The sequence below is a fragment of the Erythrolamprus reginae genome, chromosome 1 (genome assembly GCF_031021105.1).
Source record: "Erythrolamprus reginae isolate rEryReg1 chromosome 1, rEryReg1.hap1, whole genome shotgun sequence".
NCBI classification, from domain to species: Eukaryota; Metazoa; Chordata; class Lepidosauria; order Squamata; family Dipsadidae; genus Erythrolamprus; species Erythrolamprus reginae.
The window spans coordinates 411297230-411307141 of NC_091950.1; positions in this window are offsets into that span (position 1 = coordinate 411297230).

Below are 9912 nucleotides of genomic sequence, written 5' to 3' on the forward strand. Positions count from 1 at the left end.
TAAAAGTCTAAAAGCGCCATTATTTAAAAATCATACACACAAACATACCATACATAACTGCTGTTGTGCACATTCAACTTTGTACAGAACAAAGTATTCAATGAGAATATTCCATTCATTCAGATCTAGGATGTGTTATTTGAGTGTTCCCTTTATTCTTCTGAGCAGTTTGTATAATTTCTAGAAATACAATACATCCTTGCTATTTCCACATTTTTAGGTCCCTGAATCTGAAGGACTAACACATAAACACATCTGATAAAATGCAGAATATCTCATAGTTGTGGATGGGTGTCCTATGGCAGTGTTTCCCAACCTCGCCAACTGGAAGATAACTGGACTTCAACTCCTAGAATTCCCCAGCCAGCATTTGCTGGCTGGGGAATTCTGGGAGTTGAAGTCCAAATATCTTCCAGTTGCCAAGGTTGGGAAACACTGTCCTATGGCCTTTTTTGTGTAATCTACAGTGCTTACAACATATTTTTACAGCAATTCCCCCCACCCCGCCACTTTCTGCCATACGTTCCCTATGAAATAAGTATAACTAGTGGGTAGAATAGACATAATTATTTACATAGACGTGTCTCTCTGTGTGTGTATGCACAAATACGACATACACACGCATATCTTTATACTGTATTTACATTTATCAGGGAACATACCAAATGAAATCAGTCATGCTTTGTATTAAAAAAAAAAGACTAATGTTTCTGTATGAAATTATCTTGTATCTTCTGGAAGACAGAAGCGAAGCAGAGCAATAACTTGTTGTTGAACCAAAATGTCATGTTTGTTTTGCACATATCAGCTGGATCTGGGCTGTAGCTTAACCTCACAAAGACTTTGGCTTCCTACCTTGTGTCATTTGTCTCTGCCTTAGAATTGTACCGCCAGCGCTGTACAGGCAATCCTCGACTTACGACCACAATTCGGACCCAAAATGTCTGTTACTAAGCAAGGCAGGTCATTAGATCCAATTTTGCAACCTTTCGTCGCCATGGTTCTTTAAGCCAGTGTTTCCCAACCTTGGCAACTTGAAGATATCTGGACTTCAACTCCCAGAATTCCCTAGCCAGCATTTGCTGGCTGGGGAATTCTGGGAGTTGAAGTCCAAATATCTTCAAGTTGCCAAGGTTGGGAAACTCTGGTTTAAGCGAACCACTACTGTTGTTAATTGAATCATGCAGTCATTAAGCACATCCAACTTCCCCCACTGACTTTGCTTGTCCAAAGCTAGCTGGGAACGTGGTAAACGATCATCACGTGACACCCCAGCCCATCCCAGGATGCTGCAGTGCAGACATCATAAATGTGTACTGGTTGCCATTTTGAATTTTGATCATGTGACTGCAGGGATTCTGTGATGGCCGTAAGTGCGAGGTTGTAAGACACTTTTTTCCTTGAACGGTCCCTAAATGAATGATAATAAATCGAGGGCTGCCTGTACTTGCTCTTCATATTAGTTGCAAGTTTTCACCTCTGAAATTGCTCTTGGTTTTCTTCCTCCATCATAATCTGTGTCAAGCGTTTAATGTCTTTTAAGAATTGTTCCACCTAAACGGGAAATTAGGGAGGGGTTAGGTCCAGTCCCTGGGGGAATCTTTTCTTTGTGTCAGTGTAATGGATTGCAAGTTGAGATCCACAAGGTTCTGGACATGACCTTTTAGTGCAGCTGCTGAAAGTCTCCAAAAGTTCCTACCGATTTTCAATATTTCATGTGTAGGAAGCGAGAAATTTCAAAAGACCAAATTCCTTTCTGGAGCATTTACCTACTCACTATACTTATTTTCAATTAAATTTTATGTGTAAACGAAACCAAAAAGACAATGTCGTTTTTATTCCGGCTCTTGTTTGCTACTTTATGTCATAATTTGTTTGTTTGTTTGTTTGTTTTGTCAAGTGAAGATATGATAATATTAAGATACATTATACTAATTCCTCAATATGTTTATATTTATGTTTATGTTTATTAGATTTGTATGCCGCCCCTTTCCGTAGACTCAGGGCGGCTCACAACACAATAAAAACAGTTCATAACAAATCTAATAATTTAGAATTTAAGATATTTTAAAAACCCATTATTAAGCAGACATACATACAAGCATACCATATATAAATTGTATAGGCCCGGGGGAGATATTTCAGTTCCCCCCTGCCTGACGACAAAGGTGGGTTTTAAGGAGTTTACGAAAGGCAAGGAGGGTAGGGGCAGTTCTAATCTCTGGGGGGAGCTGGTTCCAGAGAGTCAGGGCCGCCACAGAGAAGGCTCTTCCCCTGGGGCCCGCCAACCGACATTGTTTAGTTGACGGGACCCGGAGAAGGCCCACTCTGTGGGACCTAATCGGTCGCTGGGATTCGTGCGGCAGGAGGCGGTCTCAGAGATATTCTGGTCCAATGCCATGAAGGGCTTTAATGCTTACTTCTACACAGAAACCGTTTTCATCTAACATGTCTCTTCCCAAAGGAAAAAGACTGGGTAAACGGGCAAAATCAAGATGTCCTGTCTTGAGGATAAGGAATTTTGTCTCCTGTTTGAGAACGACAGCATCAAACAGGACAGGATTGTGTATTCCAACAGGTTTCATATTGTGAATTTCTTCCTGGAATGAGGGAGTTCTCCTTAGCAGTGAAGGGCTGCAAAAACTTTTACTGTGGGCATAGCTTATTTTGTGGGTGTGGCTTGCTGGCCATGTGACCAGGTGGGCGTGGCTTGGTGATCATGTGGCCGGGGTGGCTTAAAGGTCATGTGACTGGCTTAAAGGTGGCCAACTTGAAGTCACTCATGTCAAGGGTTTGGGTCAGGGTGCCTGGCCTCCCCTCGCCTCAAAGAGATACAATTTCCCAATCTATTTACTATTACTGAACACCCAAAATATATTATTTAATTCTATGTATATACGCCGTATGTGTACATACATATTACACACAGGCACACAAAAATATACATTATCTACTATATAAACTGTATGTGTATGTATACATACATATGCACGCACAGCTCTTCTAAAATTATACACATTCAACCTCATTTACTGCGATAGGAAAAATATCATTTACTGCGATAGGAAAAAAGACTTAATGAACTCAATCTGTATAGTCTGGAGGACAGAAGGAAAAGGGGGGACATGATCGAAACATTTAAATGTGTTAAAGGGTTAAATAAGGTCCAGGAGGGAAGTGTTTTTAATAGGAAAGTGAACACAAGAACAAGGGGACACAATCTGAAGTTAGTTGGGGGAAAGATCAAAAGCAAAATGAGAAAATATTATTTTACTGAAATAGTAGTAGATCCTTGGAACAAACTTCCAGCAGACGTGGTAGATAAATCCACAGTAACTGAATTTAAACATGCCTGGGATAAACATATATCCATCCTAAGATAAAATACAGAAAATAGTATAAGGGCAAACTAGATGGACCATGAGGTCTTTTTCTGCTGTCAGACTTCTATGTTTCTATGTTTCTACATACCCAGAATCCAAAAGGGAAAAAAAGAAAAAAATTCAACATTTTTCTACCGGTTCTGCGTACCTGACCAAAATTTTCCTACCGGTTCTGCATACCTGACCGTACCCATCGGAGCCCATCATTGCTCCTTAGCCTGGTCTATGCAATCCACCTTCCTTTTCATAAACTTCATGCAGAAGGGGGTAGTTCCTCTATCGTTTCCTGATGTCATGAGTTTTGCATGTCTTCCCCAACCACTCATCTTGGAAGGATCAAGGGAGGAAATTTTGCACTCGCAGTAGTCCTCTGCAAGCAAAATAAATTCATCGCAACAATTACCATAATATAGAGCTGCCTTTGACAATAATTAAGTACCGGTTAATTTTTTTAACGAGTTTCCCCTCCCCATTCCAGTAATATTTCCCCCCACTCACCCATCCACCCATGGAAACATTGATGTGTTCACCAACTTTGCAGCACAGCATTTTTTATTTATTTATTTATTTATTTTACTGGCATTTATTTTGCATTTCAAAACAGGTGAAATGAATATCCATTTGTTCTTTTGAGAATGTGGTTAGCTCAGTTCCCTTTTAGACATGATGGACTTCTGCCCCTGATCCGCAAGCCTGGGTAAGCCTAGATGATGTTTAAACGCAATAGCGCAACTCTTATTCCATTCTGTCAGCAGTGAATTCATTGGCCCCAGGTTTAAAGGGGATTGCCTTTTAAGAATATATTTTGCTGAGTCACTTCCTCTGACAACGGGCCAAATTTGCAGCACAGCCTTTGCCAAGAAAGGCAGGTGAGGGGGATACACACACCTTTATTAACTATACGCTACAAGTTCGGGCTGGTTCCTTGTGTCAGCAAGTGATAGTAACATAATTGTAGCTGTAATGGGGAAGAAGATAGTTTTACAAAGACCAGGCTTCCTGGAAACTTTTCAAAAGAGGCTTTATAATAATAATGATGATGATGATAATAATAATGATGATGATGATGATGATGATGATGATGATAATAATAATAATAATTAATAATAATAAGAATAATAATAAGAATAAGAATAATAAGAAGAAGTAGTAGTAGTAGTCTGCGGAGAGGGGTGGCATACAAATCCAATTAATAATAATAATAATAATAATTATTATTATTATTATTATTTATTGGATTTGTATGCCGCCCCTCTCCGCAGACTCGGGGCGGCTAACAACAGTAATAAAACAGTATATAACAATAATACAATAATCCAATACTGATGATAACAACAACAACAAAAACAACAGAGTTGGAGGTCTTCTAGTCCAACCCCCTGCTTAGGCAGGAAACCCTACACTACTTCAGACAGATGGTTATACAACATCTGCTTAAAAACTTCCAATGTTGGGGCATTCACAACTTCTGGGGGCAAGTTGTTCCACTGGTTAATTGTTCTGACTGTCAGGAAATTTCTCCTTAGTTCTAAGTTACTTCTCCCCTTGCTTAGTTTCCACCCATTGCTTCTTTGCTTCCACCCATTGCTCAGGTGCTTTGGAGAATAGGTTGACTCTTTCTTCTTTGTGGGAACCCCTGAGATATTGGAACACTGCTATCATGTCCCCCTTGGTCCTTCTTTTCATTAAACTGAACATGCCCAGTTCCTGTAAACGTTCTTTATATGTTTTAGCCTCCAGTCTCCATTTTTATCACTCTTCTCTGCACTCTTTCTAGAGTCCCAACATCCTTTTTGCATCGTGATGACCAAAACTGAATGCAATATTTCAAGTGTGGCCTTACCAAGGCCTTATAAAGTAGTATCAACACTTCAGGTGTTGCTATCCTCTTTTCTAACTGCTGGATGCAGAGATATACAAGTAGCCTTTGAGTTGCATCTTAAAATTGAGACCAGAATTTCCATTGCTAAGCATGGCAGTTGTTATGTGAGACACACCCAATTTTATGATCTTTTTTTTATTTTGCCAGGTTTTGTTAAGCAAATCACTAAACTTTTTAGGGAGTCACCTGAGCCTTGAGAAAATCCAACGTTGCCCTTTGACTCTGTTTGTCAGAAGCCAGGTGGGAAGGCTGTATATGAGCCGAGGTGGCACAGCAGGTAGAGTGCTGTAGTGCAGGCCACAGAAACTGACTGTAGATCTGTAGGTCAGTGGTTCAAATCTCATCACTGGCTGAAGGTTGACTCAGCCTTCCATCCTTCCGAGGTGGGTAAAATGAGGACCTGGATTGTGGAGGCAATAGGCTGGCTCTGTTAAAAAGTGCTATTGCTAATATGTTGTAAGCCGCCCTAGTCTAAGGAGAAGGGTGGCATAAAAATTGAATAAATGAATGAATGAATGAATAATGAATGAATGAAGAATGAATGAATGAATGAATGAAATGAATGAATGAATGAAATGAATGAATGAATGAAATGATGGATGGATGGATGGATGGATGGATAGAAAGAAAGAGAGAGAGAGAGAGAAAGAAAGAAAGAAAGAAAGAAAGAAAGAAAGAAAGAAAGAAAGAAAGAAAGAAAGTGATCATCTGGCCCTGGGATGCTGCAGTTGTTGTGAATGTCCTCCGAGAGGGGCGGCATATAAATCTAATAAATAAAAATGAAATAATGTGGCTTGCCAACACTCAGTTTTGACAGTGGAAACCAGTTGTGGGTTCTAAAACCCTTTGAATGCGCATGTCACTTCTGCACATGCACAGAAGCATCCCAGGCGGGTGGGCTGAGCCTCCCGCCACCGCTACTGGTTCACAGAACCTGGCCGAACCAGGAGCAACCCACCACAGGTGGAGATGCTGCAACTGTCACTTTTTTCAGCGGTGTTGTAACTTCAAATCATCATAAATGAATGGTTGTAAGTCAAGGACTAGTTATACAGCAAGTCAGAATATCCACAATGAAGGAGTGAAAAGAGTCAAAATGGTGGGCCACAAGCACATAATTGAAGGCCCACTTCCATTTTTTGAACATTCAATCACATGGTTCTTTTTAAGTCCTCAACTTACAACCCTAGGGAAGTGCAAAGTCCTTGACTTATAACTCGCCAGGAAGGCTGATGCTGAAGCCTGGTTGGCTAAACACAAGAGGCCTTTCGAGTGGGAAGTTAAAGCACTGATTTAAAACCCTTATAATAAAGTAAAATAATCACACAATCCAATCAAACCATACACCATGCAAAGACTCGCCTATCTAATAGTTGTGGTTGCCAATTTGACTTTGGGGTAGGGTGCTGCAGATACCCTTGCTGCTATTGAGACAAGGGGAGACAATTTGGTATAGTGAGAAGGATCTTGGAGTCCTAGTGGACAACCATTTAACCTAGTGGACAACCAGTATGCAGCAGCTGCCAAAAAAGCCAACACAGTTCTTGGCTGCATTAACAGAGGGATAGAACGAAGATCACGTGAAGTGTTAGTACCACTTTATAAGGCCTTGGTAAGGCCACACTTGGAATTCAGTTTTGGTCGCCACGGTGCAAAAAAAGATGTTGAAACTCTAGAAAAAGTGCAGAGAAGAGCGACAAGATTATAAGGGGACTAGAGGCTAAAACATATGAAGAACAGTTGCAAGAACTGTGCATGGCTAGTTTGATGAGCAGAAGGACCAGGGGAGACAAAATAGCAGAGTTCCAATATCTCAGGGGTTATCACAAAGAAGAAGGAGTCAACCTATTCTCCAAAGCACCTGAGGGTAGAACAAGAAGCAATGGATGGAAGCTGAACAAGGAGAGAAGCAACTTAGAACTAAGGGGAAATTTCTTGACAGTTAGAACAATTAACCAATGGAACAGCTTGCCTCCAGAAGTTGTGAATGCTCCAACACTGGAAGTTTTTAAGCAGATGTTGGATAACCAAGTGGTGTAGGGTTTCCTGCCTAAGCACGGGGTTGGACTAGAAGACTTCCAAGGTCCTTTCCAACTCTTTTGTTGTTGTTGTTGTTGTTGTTATTATTATTATTATTATTATTACTACTACTACTACTACTATTACTACTACTACTACTATTACTATTACTACTACTACTACTCCTCCTCCGAATCCCCGAGTCTTCGGAGAGGGGCGGCATACAAATCTAATAAATTATTATTATTATTATTATTATTATTATTATTATTATTATTATTACTTCTACTACTATCACTATCACTATCACTGTCATTGTCATTGTCATTGTCATTGTCATTGTCATCATCATCGTCATCGTCATTGTCATTATCATCTGTCGTTATCATCGTCATTGTCATTATCATTATTATTATTATTGGTTAAGGCACCAAGCTTGAATCCAGGTGTCTTTGAGGTCTAGTCCAGCCTTAGGCATAAAAACTGGCTGAGTATCTTTGGACCAATCACCAGAAAATGAGATCTGGTCCTGCGTTAAGCATGAAAGTGGGCTTGATGACTTGGGGGCAATCACTAGGAGACTGTGAGTTTTAGTCCTGCCTTGGACACAAAAGCCAAGTGAGTGACTTTGGGCCAGTCACTGTGCCTCAGCCCAACCCACCTCACAGGATAGTTGTTGCAGGGAAAATAGGAGGAAGGAGGAATATTATATAAGTTCACCACCTTGAATTATTTATAAAAATATCAGGGCAAGATGAAAGTTAATACAGTAAATAAAAATAAACTGAATGGGGAGCTTTCTCAAGGATAATTGTGATAGAAACATAGAAACGTAGAAACATAGAAGACTGACGGCAGAAAAAGACCTTATGGTCCATCTAGTCTCCCCTTATACTATTTCCTGTATTTTATCTTAGGATGGATCTATGTTTATCCCAGGCATGTTTAAATTCAGTTACTGTGGATTTACCAACCACGTCTGCTGGAAGTTTGTTCCAAGGATCTACTACTCTTTCAGTAAAATAATATTTTCTCATGTTGCTTTTGATCTTTCCCCCAACTAACTTCAGATTGTGTCCCCTTGTTCTTGTGTTCATTTTCCTATTAAAAACACTTCCCTCCTGAACCTTATTTAACCCTTTAACATATTTAAATGTTTCGATCATGTCCCGCCTTTTCCTTCTGTCCTCCAGACTATACAGATTGAGTTCATTAAGTCTTTCCTGATACGTTTTATGCTTAAGACCTTCCACCATTCTTGTAGCCCGTCTTTGGACCCGTTCAATTTTGTCCATATCTTTTTGTAGGTGAGGTCTCCAGAACTGAACACAGTATTCCAAATGTGGTCTCACCAGCACTCTATATAGCGGGATCACAATCTCCCTCTTCCTGCTTGTTATACCTCTAGCTATGCAGCCAAGCATCCTACTTGCTTTTCCTATTGCCCGACCAGACTGCTCACCCATTTTGAGACTGTCAGAAATCACTACCCCTAAATCCTTCTCTTCTGAATTTTTTGCTAACACAGAACTGCCAAATCCTTGGCCAAATCCTAAACCAGTGATCTTCAGATGGGTTTGTTTATTTATTTATTAGATTTATTTTTTAATCCCACCTTTACTGCTTTATAAGTAACTCCAGATGGCAAACATACATACGATACTCTTTCCTCCTGTGATTTTCTCCACAGCAACAACCCTGTGCGGTGAGTTACATCCGGAATTGTAAAAAAAAAAATACTGGGAATGGTATATTTAGATGGTTTGGCTCTAGCCATCACTCGTCTGTTCTATTTCCAGCACATATGAAACTAGAGAAACTAGAGAAAGTGCAGAGGACATCAACCTGTATGTTTAGAGGATGGAAGACTATAACATATGAAGAGCGGTTGCAGGAACTGGTGTCAAGGTTCCAAATAGCATCAAAATCTAAATCAGAGTCCGAGGCAAAGCATTCCTAAAAAATTCGATGTTGGCACATCTGGGAGAAACTCAAATCTAAAGCTGCAACTCTGATATCTGGGGGGAGTTGGTTCCAGAGGGTCGGGGCCGCCACAGAGAAGGCTCTTCCCTTGGGTCCTGCCAAATGACATTGTTTAGTCGACGGGACCCGGAGAAGGCCAACTCTGTGAGACCTAACTGGTCGCTGGGATTCGTGCGACAGAAGGCGGTCCTGGAGATATTCTGGTCCGATGCCATGAAGGGCTTTATAGGTCATAACCAACACTTTGAATTGTGACCGGAAACTGATCGGCAGCCAATGCAGACTGTGGAGTGTTGGTGTAACATGGGCATATTTAGGAAAGCCCATGATAGCTCTCGCAGCTGCATTCTGCATGATTTGAAGTTTCCGAACACTTTTCAAAGGTAGCCCCATGTAGAGAGCATTACAGTAGTCGAGCCTCGAGGTGATGAGGGCATGAGTGACTGTGAGCAGCGACTCCCGGTCCAAATAGGGCCGCAACTGGTGTACCAGGCGAGCCTGGGCAAACGCCACCCTCGCCACAGCTGAAAGATGTTTCTCTAATGTGAGCTGTGGATCGAGGAGGACGCCCAAGTTGCGGACCTTCTCTGAGGGGGTTAGTGATTCCGCCCCCCCCCAGGGTAATGGATGGACAGATGGAATTGT